The sequence below is a fragment of the Lissotriton vulgaris genome, chromosome 10 (assembly GCF_964263255.1).
Source record: "Lissotriton vulgaris chromosome 10, aLisVul1.2, whole genome shotgun sequence".
NCBI lineage: Eukaryota > Metazoa > Chordata > Amphibia > Caudata > Salamandridae > Lissotriton > Lissotriton vulgaris.
In genome coordinates this window covers 1,155,832,778-1,155,847,174 of record NC_141698.1, presented here as the reverse complement: position 1 = coordinate 1,155,847,174, position 14,397 = coordinate 1,155,832,778, and the positions used below count along the sequence as shown (strand labels likewise).

At 55.6% G+C, this 14,397-nt stretch overlaps 1 protein-coding gene across 2 annotated transcripts in view; it reads left to right on the top strand.

Annotated features, from left to right (window-relative positions):
- Window positions 1-3,569: 3,569 nt before the first annotated feature.
- Window positions 3,570-14,397, top strand: part of FAM13B (family with sequence similarity 13 member B) — a 476,175-nt gene continuing 465,347 nt past the window's right edge. For both annotated transcript variants that reach the window (XM_086942255.1, XM_086942256.1), the window contains exons 1-2: window positions 3,570-3,708; window positions 3,775-3,984. The gene's annotated coding sequence lies outside the window, so the exon portion shown is untranslated. The remainder of the gene's footprint in view (window positions 3,709-3,774; window positions 3,985-14,397) is intronic.

Below are 14,397 nucleotides of genomic sequence, written 5' to 3'. Positions count from 1 at the left end.
AAAACTGTATAAAAGAGGTCTCACATCGATGTTCGGTGTGATACTTCTTGCATTACCGAAGGGTGCTGTAGGAATGTACCACCACCCCATGGGGTCCTAATAAACTTGTCTTTTGCATTTCCAGTTTCCGTGCCAACGTCTGTTTTATGGTGTAGCGGGTTTTGCGGAATATGTAGGCCTGAAGAACCCAATACCACAAACCCACACCCCCATCCCACACACACACACACACAACCCCCCACACACACCCACCCCCCCACACACACACCCACACACACAACCCCACACACACAACCCCCCACAAACACAATCCCACACACACACAACCCCCACACACAACCCCCACTCACACAACCGCACTCACCCCCCACATACCCACCCCACCCCCACACACACACACACCCCAAACACACCCAACACACCCACACCCCCTACCCCCATACCTCCACACACACCCACCCACCACATCACTATGCGCTACCACAGCATCACTGAACGCTACAGCATCACTCGCCACCACAACAACTGGCACTTCTTGGGTTGCCTTGTCCTACAGCTAAATTCGAACTGTTCTGAACTAGAGTCTCATAATTTTCACAATTTTGCAGTAAAACGATCAAAGAGGTACTAACTTAATTTCGACATCATTATTGAAGTGCAGTTTATCTTGTCTTCCTCAGTACTTCGTACATCTCTCTAGAGATGTGGCCTAACGACCAGAGCTGCCATCTAAGTCACGTACATACAAAACATGTTGCATTACAAATGCTATAGGCGTCATATTCGTGAAAGTTATAACTATTGGCATTGTAAATGACAAAGCTATCAATTTAGCTATTTTAAAAACCAACACATAAATAAAATATTTGTCATTTACAAGACCAATAGCTCCAACTTTTCTAATGCAACACCTATTACATTTCCAATGCTTGTTCTCAAGTGGAATGCAATGCGCCTATGCCTCAGTGCCACAGGTTGGACCGATGGGTCGATATGGAGGGAGACTTCCTTCTCTTTCAGGCATCCGATACCTTTGAATACTTCGCCAAACTCTTCCATGATGGTGTCTAGTTCTTCTTCTAGCACAGCCATGGCGAACGATATTAGCTTCAATTCTTCTGCTGACTGCCCACTGATTAGCATGCCACTGCCCTCTTTGGTGACATATACAGTGGTGGGTACTTTCAGCTCTTGGTGCTGTAGCTCTGTCTTGAAACATCCTATGAGTGGAATAGGCGTCTTCTGTCCGTACGCAAACACTCTGATTCTGGCTTCGCGTAGGGGAGGCCGGGCACTTAGCTGGTTGTACACATTGGCGGCCATCAGCTCAATGGATGCTCCTGTGTCAATGGTGGCTCTCACTTCTTGCTGATGGATCTTGATGCAGCATTTAGGGAGGCGTAGCTTTTTCCGTTGTGGCTGGTCGATTGTGAATACGTAGTGGACCGGGTAATCACTTGTGTCGTCGTCCATATCTTCGCTGTCACGTTCTTCCACCACAGAATGTGCCGCTTCCCTCTTGGCTTTCGTCTTTCGTCGATCTGCATACCGCTGCAAAGTGGTTCATCCACCCACATGCGCTGCACTTCTTCCCTTTTGCCGGGCAGTCCTGCATGCGGTGGGGCTGGCCCCCGCAGTATCCACACTCCTTGCGCTTGTCCTGCTGTTTCCTGTTCGCGTATTGGCGCGCTTTTGGCCGCACGACGTGCGCTTTCTCCGCCATGTTGACCTGCTCCTTTTTGATGGAGCTGGGAAGGGCTGCTTCCATGTGGGATGCTCTGGCCTGCGACAGTTCTTTGGAGCTCCCCAGCTTGAGGATGTCCGCTAGCGGCTTGCCGTTTTCCTGGAGGATGGTGACCCTAAGTTTGGAAGAGTAACACCCTTAGATTATCTGCCCTCGAATTTCTTCCTGCTCGTCGGGGAATCCACACGTGCTGGCCAGCTCCTTCAATCTCCTGTGGAATGCGTCCAGTGATTCCTCAGCCTCCTGCTTAGCTTGACGGAAAATGAATCTCTCATAGTCTTTGCTCGCCATAGGTTCTAAGTGCGCGTTCAAAGCGTTGAGGAGGGTGAGGTATGTTTTTGGTGTGGCTTCCACTAGCGTTTTATAGATTCTGTGGATATCTTTACCTCCGAGATGGGGGAGCAGGGCTCTGTGTCTTTCCCTGGCGGTGCCCGCCCCTTCAAAATAGATCTGCAGGCGATCTGTCCAATCTTTCCATCGTGGGGCTAGGGATGACGGGGCCCCGTCAACTATGAACGGTTCTATGGCGGGAATTGACGCCATTTTGATATGTGTGTAAACCCTCTTTGAGGCACGTGCGCAGCCGCTTCTTTGGTGCACCTAACGGGGTTGTCCCAGGTGTCAAAATGGTGTTGGGGGCTCCTCTATAGTCGGCCTTCTTTCCCTCTTCTTCCACTGATCGTCCGTCTGGCTGCACAGACTTGTGCTTTGCCGCAGGCTCGTGTGGTTTTCGGTTGTGGGCCAGCGTACTCTTTCCCCTCCTCACTGGACGATAGTTCGGTCACTCTGACCTGTATGCTGATGCAGGTTCATGGGGTACCAGGACGTGGGTACGTTCTTCGGCGCGGTGGGGTTCGTCTTTGTGCTTCACGCCACACCTCTTCCTCATTCAGGCCTTAGCAGAGGCTCTGGGGGTCAACTCTTGCCGGCACCACTCAACTGGAGACACTCCCTCTGCTGGTGTACTGCCAGTGCGATCTCCAGGGGCTCATGAGGGCCGGTACATTGAGGGTGGTTTTAGCGGTGGGGGCGGGGGTGTCAGGGCACACCATGGGTTCTTTTAGCCGTCGTCGGCAGTGTGATGCGCTCGCGCATGCTTACGCGGCGCCGCCGCATAAATTAGACACAGGACACCGCACTGTGATTCCGCGTGGTCCCGACTGACTCTGTCGGCCACGCCTCCTTTATTTATTTCCAGTGCGCGTGACGTCACGCGTCAACGCTGGCGTGCCCCGGTTGGCGCAGTTAGACTGGACTGCTACCCGGCGCCCCAGGACACTACACATCACAGAGGACTAGCAGAGGATGCAGCCCTGTTATATACTGCTGTGGGCATTATTATTGGCTGAAGGAATCAGGTGTTATGGTTTTACATGGTTGACATGATGGGTGACCACCAAAAGCTGGTTATTAAAACCCTTGTCAGTAAATACTTCAAACAGTGAATGTTAGAGGGAACGCTTTAAATGTGTCCAGTTCCCTAAGGAGCCCTGACTGATAATGAAGGCAAACAGAGCCAGGGAGGCCATGTTAAGTGCAGACACTGGAGGTGCAGAGTGCCTGTGGGGCTCCAGGGGGCGCTGCAGTGGCCCCCATGCTCCTGCATGTGTCCATTCCAACGTCTTCACGCGCACGTCTGACGTCACTGCTGCTGGGACGCAGGACTCGTCCTACTTCTGTTTCTATGACGCCTGTGAGCGTCGCCGCAGCCGCGCGTCACCGTGACTGTCTCTGGTCCTTCGTCAGTGTCTACGCCCCGCAGGTCAGCCTGACGTCACGGCTCACGGACCCTCCTCTGTTTCCGCGCTCGGCCTCTGCTGTTGTCAGTCTTCGCTGCAGCTGCTGGGTAGGACGCGGAGCTCGAGACACCGACGCCGCCTGGACGTACTGTGCGCGAGCCTTCGCTGCAGCTGAGGACGCTGAGCGCGAGCCGCCGCCGCTGGACGTACTGTGCGCGAGCCGCTGTGAGCCTTCGCTGCAGCTGAGGACGCTGAGCGCGAGCCGCCGCCGCTGGACGTACTGTGCGCGAGCCGCCCCGACGCAGAGGGCGCGAGCCGCTGCTGTTGCCAGAGCCTTCGCTGCAGCTGAGGACGCTGAGCGCGAGCCCCCCTGACGCAGACGGCGCGAGCCCCCCAGTGACCCGGATGGACGCTGCCCGCGGGCTGTGATGGCGCCGAGCTGTGCTGGACAGAGCTAGAGACCGGAGCCCCCTCCCCCGAGACGGAGCGCGAGCCCTGCCGGTGAGAGGGGCCCCGGGGGAGGGGAAGGGGGCGGGGCTGCCACGACCCCGGGGCTTTTTAAAGCAGGCCTCTGCTACCGTCCCGGTGCATTCTGGAACTTGTAGTTTTGTATGTCATCTCATGCGTGGGTGCAGGTCATTGGCCGGGCTGGGTAGGGAGCTCCTGGGAGTGTCATGGGTAGGACTGAGGTCCGCAGGGGGTGGGGGGGCAGCCTGGATCGTTTTGTACTCGCTCACACGGTGCATTCTGGGACTTGTAGTTTTGTATGTGCGATGCATGGGTGGGTGCAGGTGTCTTTGGCAGGGGACGGGAGGTGGGTAGGGAGCTCCTGGGGGTGTCAGTGGTGGGGGTGAGCTGCAAGGGGGGGTTCAGTATTAGGAGTGAGATTCTTTCGTTGAGGTATTTGGGTCTGATGTTGGAGGGATTGGTAGGTGTGGGTGAGTAGCTTGAAGGTTACTCTCTCCTCGTCATGGTGCTAGTGGCGGTCTTGCAGGTGCGGGGTCCTGCACTTGTGTCGTGGGGCTCCGAGAACGAGTCTGGTAGGTGCTGGGTCGTGCGCTTGTGTCGTGGGGCTCCGAGGAAGAGTCTGGTAGGTGTTGGGTCGTGCACTCTTGTCGTGGGGCTCCGAGGACGAGTCTGGTAGGTGTTGGGTCGTGCACTCTTGTTGTGGGGCTCCGTGGAAGAGTCTGGTAGGTGTTGGGTCGTGCACTCTTGTCGTGGGGCTCCGAGGACGAGTCTGGTAGGTGTTGGGTCGTGCACTCTTGTCGTGGGGCTCCGAGGACGAGTCTGGTAGGTGTTGGGTCGTGCACTCTTGTTGTGGGGCTCCGTGGAAGAGTCTGGTAGGTGTTGGGTCGTGCACTCTTGTCGTGGAGCTCTGAGGACGAGTCTGGTAGGTGTTGGGTCGTGCACTCTTGTCGTGGGGCTCCGAGGACGAGTCTGGTAGGTGTTGGGTCGTGCACTCTTGTTGTGGGGCTCAGAGGACGAGTCTGGTAGGTGCTGGGTCGTGCGCTTGTGTCGTGGGGCTCAGAGGAAGAGTCTGGTAGGTGTTGGGTCGTGCACTCTTGTCGTGGGGCTCCGAGGACGAGTCTGGTAGGTGTTGGGTCGTGCACTCTTGTCGTGGGGCTCCGAGGACGAGTCTGGTAGGTGTTGGGTCGTGCGCTTGTGTCGTGGGGCTCCGAGGAAGAGTCTGGTAGGTGTTGAGTCGTGCACTCGTGTCGTGGGGCTCCGAGGACAAGCTTGGTAGGTGCTGGGTCGTGCGCTGTGTGGGGCTCCGAGGACGAGCTTGGTAGGTGCTGGGTCGTGCACTTGTGTCGCGGGGCTCCGAGGACGAGCCTGGTGGGTGTTGGGTCGTGCGCTTGTGTCATGGGGCTCCGAGGACGAGCCTGGTGGGTGTTGGGACGTGCGCTTGTGTCGTGGGGCTCCGAGGAAGAGTCTGGTGGGTGTTGGGTCGTGTGCTTGTGTCGTGGGTGCTCCGAGGAAGAGTCTGGTGGGTGTTGGGTCGTGTGCTTGTGTCGTGGGTGCTCCAAGGACGAGTCTGGTTGTGGTGTTCTGGATGGTTTGGAGCTTGTGTGGCAGGGTTCTGTTTGTTCCGGCGTAGAGGGCGTTACCGTAGTCCAATCTGCTGGTTATGGGTGCGTGGCTGGCGTATTTTCTGGCTACGGGTGGGATCCACTTGAAGGTCTTGCAGAGGGAGTTGACATAGGCGGAGGTGGCGTTGTTGACCTTGCGAGCCATGGTGAGAGAGGAATCTAGAATGATGTAGAGTTTCCGGGCGTGGTCCGTTTGGGTGGGTGGGTTTCCGAGGGCGGAGGGCCACCAGAAGCTGTCCCGCTTGGTGAGGGAGGGTCCAAGGACGAAGACCTCTGTCTTCTAGTTGAGCTTCAGGCAGCTGTTTTTTTCATCCAGGCGGCTACGTCTCTCATGCCTTCCTGGAAGCTGAGATTGGTGTCTTCGGGGTTCATCGTGAGGGAGAGGATGAGCTGGGTGTCTTTGGCGTAGGATACTATGCTGAGTCCATGCTGTCTGACGGGGACCATGTAGATGTTGAGGAGCGTGGTGCTGAGGATCCTTGGGGTACTTCGCAGTTGATCTCAGCGTTCGGAGAGGAAAGGAGGGAGTCTGATCCATTGGGTTGTGCTGGTGAGAACGGAGCAAATCCAGTCGAGGACGAGTCCTTGTATGCCAGAGTCGTGGGGTCTGGTTGCAAGTGTGCGGTGGGAGACCGTGTCGAAGGCAGCGGAGAGATCTAGCAGGATGAGGGCCGCAGTGTGTCCCTGGTCGAGTAGAATGCGTATGCGTTGGTGGCGGCTAGGAGGGCAGTCTCTGTGCTGTGGTTGCTGCAGAATGCGAACTCGGAGGTGTCTAGTATGGCGTTCTCTTCAATGAAGATGGTTAGCTGGGCGTTGACAAATTTCTTGGTGACCTTGGCTGCGAAGGGAACAAGAGATGGGCCAGTAGTTTTTCAGCCCTGTTGGGTCAGCCGAGGGTTTCTTGAGGAGAAGCTTGACCTCGGCCCGCTTCCAGTCGGGAAGATACCGTATTTGAAGGAGGGTTTGATGGTGCAGCATAGTTGGGGCGCAATGGCGGCTCTGTGGAAGATGTGCGGTGGGCAGGGGTTCGTGGGGGCTTCTTAGTGGGTGCTTTTCATGTTCTCAGTGGTTTTTTCGGTGGTGAACAGTTTCCATGTGTTGATAGTGGGCTAGCTGTCATTGCTGGAGGGGAGGGTGGTTTCTGTTCGCTGAAGTTGTAGAGGGTCTTGATCTTTAGGTGGAAGTAGGAGCTGAGCTTGTTGCAGAGGTCCTGGGACGGTGTGCTGTCCGTGGCTACCCTGGGGGAGTTTGGTGAACTGCTGGATGATGTTGAAGAGTTCCTTTGAGTTGCTAGCGTTGGTGAGGAGTTTGTTCCTGATGAAGGTCCTCTTGGTGGGTCTTAGGAGTTGGTGGTATTCGGTCATGGCGTGCTTTTAGGTTGACTGGTCTTCGGTTGTTTTGCTGTTTCTCCATCGTTTTTCGAGGCGTCTGCAGGAGCGTGTGGCTGCTTGGAGGTTGGTGGTGCACCAAGCGGCCTTCAGAGGGCGTTGTCTGTTGGGGCATCGGAGGGGAGCAAGCTTGTCTGCGCAGCTGGAGATCCAGCGGTGTAGTTCTGTGGCTGCAAAGTTGACGTCGGCCGTGGCAGAGGGGGGCTTGTGGACGAGGGTAGCACAGAGGTGTTCCTCTGTGACCTTGCTACTGTTCCTTCATGGTGGGGAGGGCATGTGTGCGGTGTTACTGCTGATGGAGAAGTGGTGGGAGTGAGCTGCAGCGGGAGGGATGTCAGTGGTGGGAGTGAGCTTAAGCGGGTGAGAAATGTCAGTGGTTGGAGTGAGCTTAAGCGGGGGGAAATGTCAGTGGTGGGAGTGAGCTTCAGCGGGGGAAATGTCAGTGGTGAGAGTGCGCTTCAGCGGGGGATATGTCAGTGGTGGGAGTGAGCTTTAGCAGGGTAAATGTCAGTGGTGGGAGTGAACTTCAGCGGGGGGAAATGTCAGTGGTGGGAGTGAACTTCAGCGGGGGGAAATGTCAGTGGTGGGAGTGAGTTGCAGCGGGGGGATGTCAGTGGTGGGAGTGAGCTGTAGCGGGGGGATGTCAGTGGTGGGAGTAAGCTGCAGCGGGGGGATGTCAGTGGTGGGAGTGAGTTGCAGCGGGGGGGATGTCAGTGGTGGGAGTGAGCTGTAGCGGGGGGATATCAGTGGTGGGAGTGAGCTGCAGCGGGGGGATGTCAGTGGTGGGTGTGAGCTGCAGCGGGGGGATGTCAGTGGTGGGAGTGAGCTACAGCGGGGGGATGTCAGTGGTGGGAGTGAGCTTCAGCAGGGGAAATGTCAGTGGTGGGAGTGAGCTGCAGCGGGGGGATGTCAGTGGTGGGAGTGAGCTTAAGCGGGGGGAAATGTCAGTGGTGGGAGTGAGTTGCAGCGGGGGGGATGTCAGTGGTGGGAGTGAGCTGTAGCGGGGGGATGTCAGTGGTGGGAGTGAGCTGTAGCGGGGGGATGTCAGTGGTGGGAGTGAGCTGCAGCGGGGGGATGTCAGTGGTGGGAGTGAGCTTCAGCGGGGCAAATGTCAGTGGTGGGAGTGAGCTTCAGCGGGGGGAAATGTTAGTGGTGGGAGTGAGCTTCAGCGGGGGGGAAATGTCAGTGGTGGGAGTGAGCTGCAGCGGGGGGATGTCAGTGGTGGGAGTGAGTTGCAGCGGGGGGGATGTCAGTGGTGGGAGTGAGCTGTAGCGGGGGGATGTCAGTGGTGGGAGTGAGCTGCAGCGGGGGGATGTCAGTGGTGGGAGTGAGCTGCAGCGGGGGGGATGTCAGTGGTGGGAGTGAGCTGTAGCGGGGGGATGTCAGTGGTGGGAGTAAGCTGCAGCGGGGGGATGTCAGTGGTGGGAGTGAGTTGCAGCGGGGGGGATGTCAGTGGTGGGAGTGAGCTGTAGCGGGGGGATGTCAGTGGTGGGAGTGAGTTGCAGCGGGGGGGATGTCAGTGGTGGGAGTGAGCTGTGGCGGGGGGATGTCAGTGGTGGGAGTGAGCTGTAGCGGGGGGATGTCAGTGGTGGGAGTGAGCTGTAGCGGGGGGATGTCAGTGGTGGGAGTGAGCTTCAGCAGGGGAAATGTCAGTGGTGGGAGTGAGCTTCAACAGGGGAAATGTCAGTGGTGGGAGTGAGCTGCAGCGGGGGGATGTCAGTGGTGGGAGTGAGTTGCAGCGGGGGGGATGTCAGTGGTGGGAGTGAGTTGCAGCGGGGGATGTCAGTGGTGGGAGTGAGTTGCAGCGGGAGGGATGTCAGTGGTGGGAGTGAGCTGCAGCGGGGGAAATGTCAGTGGTGAGAGTGAGCTTCAGCGGGGGAAATGTCAGTGGTGGGAGTGAGCTTCAGCGGGGGGGAAATGTCAGTGGTGGGAGTGAGCTTCAGCGGGGGGGATGTCAGTGGTGGGAGTGAGCTTCAGCGGGGGGATGTCAGTGGTGGGAGTGAGCTTCAGCGGGGGGGTGTCAGTGGTGGGAGTGAGCTTCAGCGGGGGGATGTCAGTGGTGGGAGTGAGCTGCAGCGGGGGGATGTCAGTGGTGGGAGTGAGTTGCAGCGGGGGGGATGTCAGTGGTGGGAGTGAGCTGTGGCGGGGGGATGTCAGTGGTGGGAGTGAGCTGTAGCGGGGGGATGTCAGTGGTGGGAGTGAGCTGTAGCGGGGGGATGTCAGTGGTGGGAGTGAGCTTCAGCAGGGGAAATGTCAGTGGTGGGAGTGAGCTTCAACAGGGGAAATGTCAGTGGTGGGAGTGAGCTGCAGCGGGGGGATGTCAGTGGTGGGAGTGAGTTGCAGCGGGGGGGATGTCAGTGGTGGGAGTGAGTTGCAGCGGGGGATGTCAGTGGTGGGAGTGAGTTGCAGCGGGAGGGATGTCAGTGGTGGGAGTGAGCTGCAGCGGGGGAAATGTCAGTGGTGAGAGTGAGCTTCAGCGGGGGAAATGTCAGTGGTGGGAGTGAGCTTCAGCGGGGGGGAAATGTCAGTGGTGGGAGTGAGCTTCAGCGGGGGGGATGTCAGTGGTGGGAGTGAGCTTCAGCGGGGGGATGTCAGTGGTGGGAGTGAGCTTCAGCGGGGGGGTGTCAGTGGTGGGAGTGAGCTTCAGCGGGGGGATGTCAGTGGTGGGAGTGAGCTGCAGCGGGGGGATGTCAGTGGTGGGAGTGAGCTGCAGCGTGGGGAAATGTCAGTGGTGTTTAGTGAGCTGCAGCGGGGGGATGTCAGTGGTGTTTAGTGAGCTGCAGCGGGGGGATGTCAGTGGTGGGAGTGAGCTTCAGCGGGGGGGAAATGTCAGTGGTGGGAGTGAGCTTCAGCGGGGGGATGTCAGTGGTGGGAGTGAGCTTCAGCGGGGGGGTGTCAGTGGTGGGAGTGAGCTTCAGCGGGGGGATGTCAGTGGTGGGAGTGAGCTGCAGCGGGGGGATGTCAGTGGTGTTTAGTGAGCTGCAGCGGGGGATGTCAGTGGTGGGAGTGAGCTGCAGCGGGGGGAAATGTCAGTGGTGGGAGTGAGCTGCAGCATGGGGAAATGTCAGTGGTGGGAGTGAGCTGCAGCATGGGGAAATGTCAGTGGTGGGAGTGAGCTGCAGCGGGGGGAAATGTCAGTGGTGGGAGTGAGCTGCAGCGGGGGGAAATGTCAGTGGTGGGAGTGAGCTGCAGCGGGGAAATGTCAGTGGTGGGAGTGAGCTGCAGCGGGGGGAAATGTCAGTGGTGGGAGTGAGCTGCAGCGGGGAAATGTCAGTGGTGGGAGTGAGCTGCAGCGGGGGATGTCAGTGGTGGGAGTGAGCTGCAGCGGGGGGAAATGTCAGTGGTGGGAGTGAGCTGCAGCATGGGGAAATGTCAGTGGTGGGAGTGAGCTGCAGCATGGGGAAATGTCAGTGGTGGGAGTGAGCTGCAGCGGGGGGAAATGTCAGTGGTGGGAGTGAGCTGCAGCGGGGGGAAATGTCAGTGGTGGGAGTGAGCTGCAGCGGGGGGAAATGTCAGTGGTGGGAGTGAGCTGCAGCGGGGAAATGTCAGTGGTGGGAGTGAGCTGCAGCGGGGAAATGTCAGTGGTGGGAGTGAGCTGCAGCGGGGGGATGTCAGTGGTGGGAGTGAGTTGTAGCGGGGGGATGTCAGTGGTGGGAGTGAGCTGCAGCGGGGGGATGTCAGTGGTGGGAGTGAGCTGCAGCGGGGGGGATGTCAGTGGTGGGAGTGAGCTGTAGCGGGGGGATGTCAGTGGTGGGAGTAAGCTGCAGCGGGGGGATGTCAGTGGTGGGAGTGAGCTTAAGCGGGGGGAAATGTCAGTGGTGGGAGTGAGTTGCAGCGGGGGGGATGTCAGTGGTGGGAGTGAGCTTCAGCAGGGGAAATGTCAGTGGTGTTTAGTGAGCTGCAGCGGGGGGATGTCAGTGGTGTTTAGTGAGCTGCAGCGGGGGGATGTCAGTGGTGTTTAGTGAGCTGCAGCGGGGGATGTCAGTGGTGGGAGTGAGCTGCAGCGGGGGGAAATGTCAGTGGTGGGAGTGAGCTGCAGCATGGGGAAATGTCAGTGGTGGGAGTGAGCTTCAGCGGGGGGGATGCCAGTGGTGGGAGTGAGCTTCAGCGGGGGGATGTCAGTGGTGGGAGTGAGCTGCAGCGGGGGGATGTCAGTGGTGGGAATGAGCTGCAGCGGGGGGAAATGTCAGTGGTGGGAGTGAGCTGCAGCGGGGGGATGTCAGTGGTGGGAGTGAGCTGCAGCGGGGGGATGTCAGTGGTGGGAGTGAGCTGCAGCGGGGGGGATGTCAGTGGTGGGAGTGAGCTGCAGCGGGGGGATGTCAGTGGTGGGAGTGAGCTGCAGCGGGGGGATGTCAGTGGTGGGAGTGAGCTTCAGCGGGGGGGATGTCAGTGGTGGGAGTGAGCTGCAGCGGGGGGAAATGTCAGTGGTGGGAGTGAGCTGCAGCGGGGAAATGTCAGTGGTGGGAGTGAGCTGCAGCGGGGAAATGTCAGTGGTGGGAGTGAGCTGCAGCGGGGGGAAATGTCAGTGGTGGGAGTGAGCTGCATCAGTAGAGGGAAGGGAGCTCCCGGGAGGGGGGGGGGGTTAGTGGTGGAAGTGAGCAGCATCAGGAGATGGCTCTGTATCGGGAGGTTGACTCGCAGTTTATTTTTTACATTAAAAGTGAATTAACAGTAATTAAAAACATAACAATATTAAGGTTTAAGAATTTTAGAGCCGGGATCCGGTTACTTCATTTTTTGAGGGATCCGGTTACTTCATTTTTTGATTCTTGTGCCCTTCGCTCTCTGCCTAAATCTCCCTTTCAACAAGAAGTTGCTAAACCTCCTTGAGTTCCTTTTCTTATATTGTCTTTTTTTATTTTTTTTCTCTTTTTCATAATATTCACAAAATTGCTATGTTGTTTAATATTATATTTCATAGTATTGTATTACTCTTTATCTCCTAGCTGGTATTTTTCTTTTTAACCTTTTGTATTTATCTCATATGAACTGTTTTTTCTTATCTATTTTGGATTTTTTATTCTTGTTCTCATGTTTCATTTATTCTTTCTGTATCAATTTTATGCATTCGTGTATTTAAATTGTTTATCTGACTTTTTCAAAACTTTCAATAAAGCTTATTTTGAACTTAAAAAAAAAAGAATTTTAGAGCCACGTACACGTCTTCCTTGCACTTTGTATCAACTTGTACAGTTTGTATTAATCAAAGATGAAATTACCTCGTAAAGATTGTCCCATGCAAGCCAAGGGCCCCTACTTTGTCCAAGTGCGTTTACTCTGCAACTCATTAAGTGTGTTGTCACTAGTGAAGCTAGGTCGGCTGATCGGAGGTGTCTCTTGGGTGCGAGAGATGGTGGCCAGAGAGGGGTGCGTGGGATGGTGGCCAGAGATGCCGGCTGATCTGAGGTGTCTCTTGGGTGCGTGGGATGGTGGCCAGAGAGGTCGGCTGATCGGGGGTGCGTGGGATGGTGGCCAGAGAGGTCGGCTGATCGGAGGTGTCTCTTGGGTGCGAGGGATGGTGGCCAGAGAGGTTGGCTGATCGGAGGTGTTTCTTGGGTGCGAGGGATGGTGGCCAGAGAGGTCGGCTGATCGGAGGTGTTTCTTGGGTGCGAGGGATGGTGGCCAGAGAGGTCGGCTGATCGGAGGTGTCTCTTGGGTGCATGGGTTCTCTCGCATAACAAACTGGTTGGGTTATATCTAGTGCTAACAGTGACATAAAACCAGTCTCGAATCTCGTAACAGTGAGATTTGAAAATTATAAATTAAATTAGCAAATGAACTATGGAAACATTTTTTAAAGCAGTATTATTGTTTTAGAAGGGAAAACAATTGCACCGTAAAAAAACGCACATGGGAGCAATTGTAGTGTTTGTACATGTGATGTAAGTCTTGCATATCCACAATACATTTTGGAGAAATGATTGATTACATCGCAGACCGAGACACCTGATGGCAAAGTTACTAACATGTTACTGCCACTTTGGTTTATCGATTGCAACTCCCAAGTAAGTGTATTAGAAACATGTTCCCTAGTAGAACAGTCCATACCCAATTAAAATGCCGGTTTAGAATGCCACAAAAGGCTGAGTTTTTTGCTAAGTTACTCCTACGTCTGTTGGTCTTGTCATATTCTTAAACCTGTTGACTTGTTTCTGGGCTTCAGGGTTGGTTGCTCGGGGATTGTCTTCAGTGCCTCGGGTTTGGTTGATTGGTGACAGTCTTTGGCGCTTCAGGTTTGGTTGCTTGGTGATCGTCTTTGGCGCTTCAGGTTTGGTTGCTTGGTGATTGTCTTAGGTGCCTCAGGTTGGTATGTTTGCATCTCACTCATCAAGGCCACACCTCTTGGGTCACACATAGTGCAGGGTGTTTCTCTTTCTGACTAACTTGTTTTGCCAATCAGTTTTCATAAATCACATGTGAAACACATTCCATTAATGGGACAAAATACTTGTTCTTTTACTATAATCCTGTGGATTTTATAGACCAGTTCAGTCTACATGGAACGCTACAGGACTAAAGGCATGAATTTAGACACCTTGCTAAGCAGGCTACTTTTGTTTGGACTAAAACAGCGCAAGACAGCCTCCGAGTCTGTCCTTGCCCCATTCTGTGATGGTTGGCTTATGATACTTAGTTCTTAGGTCTCACTCTACGTGTGAAAAGTACAGTATGCCATCACTAGAAACTATTTCCATCTGACATTAGGAGACACTGCAGTAAAGGTGACATTGCTGTCTTCTAGTGTCGCTCAATTTGTGAAATGGGTAAATATAGCATCCTATAAAATAATAATTACATTTGAGGTTATGTGTATCAATCAATCAGGGGTTTATCAAGCATGCATTCACCAGTGAGGGTCTCAAGGTGCTGAGGGGCCGGGGGGTGCAGCTCCGGATTAGTTGAGGAGCCAGGTCTTGAGTCTCCTGAAGGTGTGCAGAGTTGGGGAGTGTCTGATGCTGACTGGGAGTTCATTCCAGGTCTTTACTGTGATGTAGGAGAAGGCTCCCCCGACGGTTCTGCGGATGCGTGGCGTCTCTGCCAGGGCAAGGTCCACGGAGCGGAGGTTCCTTTTGGGTATGTGGACGGAGTCTCTCGTTAAGGTATTTGGGTCCACTGTTGTGGAGAGATTTGTAGGCGTAGGTGAGAAGCTTGAATGTTACTCTCTTCTCGATGGGGAGGCAGTGGAGGTCTTGTATGTGCTGGGTCATGTGCTCGTGTCGTGGGGTTCCGAGGACGAGTCTGGCTGCGGTGTTATGGATAGATTGGAGCTTGTGTAGCAGGGTTTTGTTGATTCCGGCGTAGAGGGTGTTACTGTAGTGCAGTCTGCTGAGTGCGTGGGTGACTGTCTTTCTGCGTTCGGAGGGTATCCACTTGAAGGTCTTACGGAGGATGTGGAGGGAGTTGAAGCAGGTTGAGGCGACATCGTTGGTCTGGCG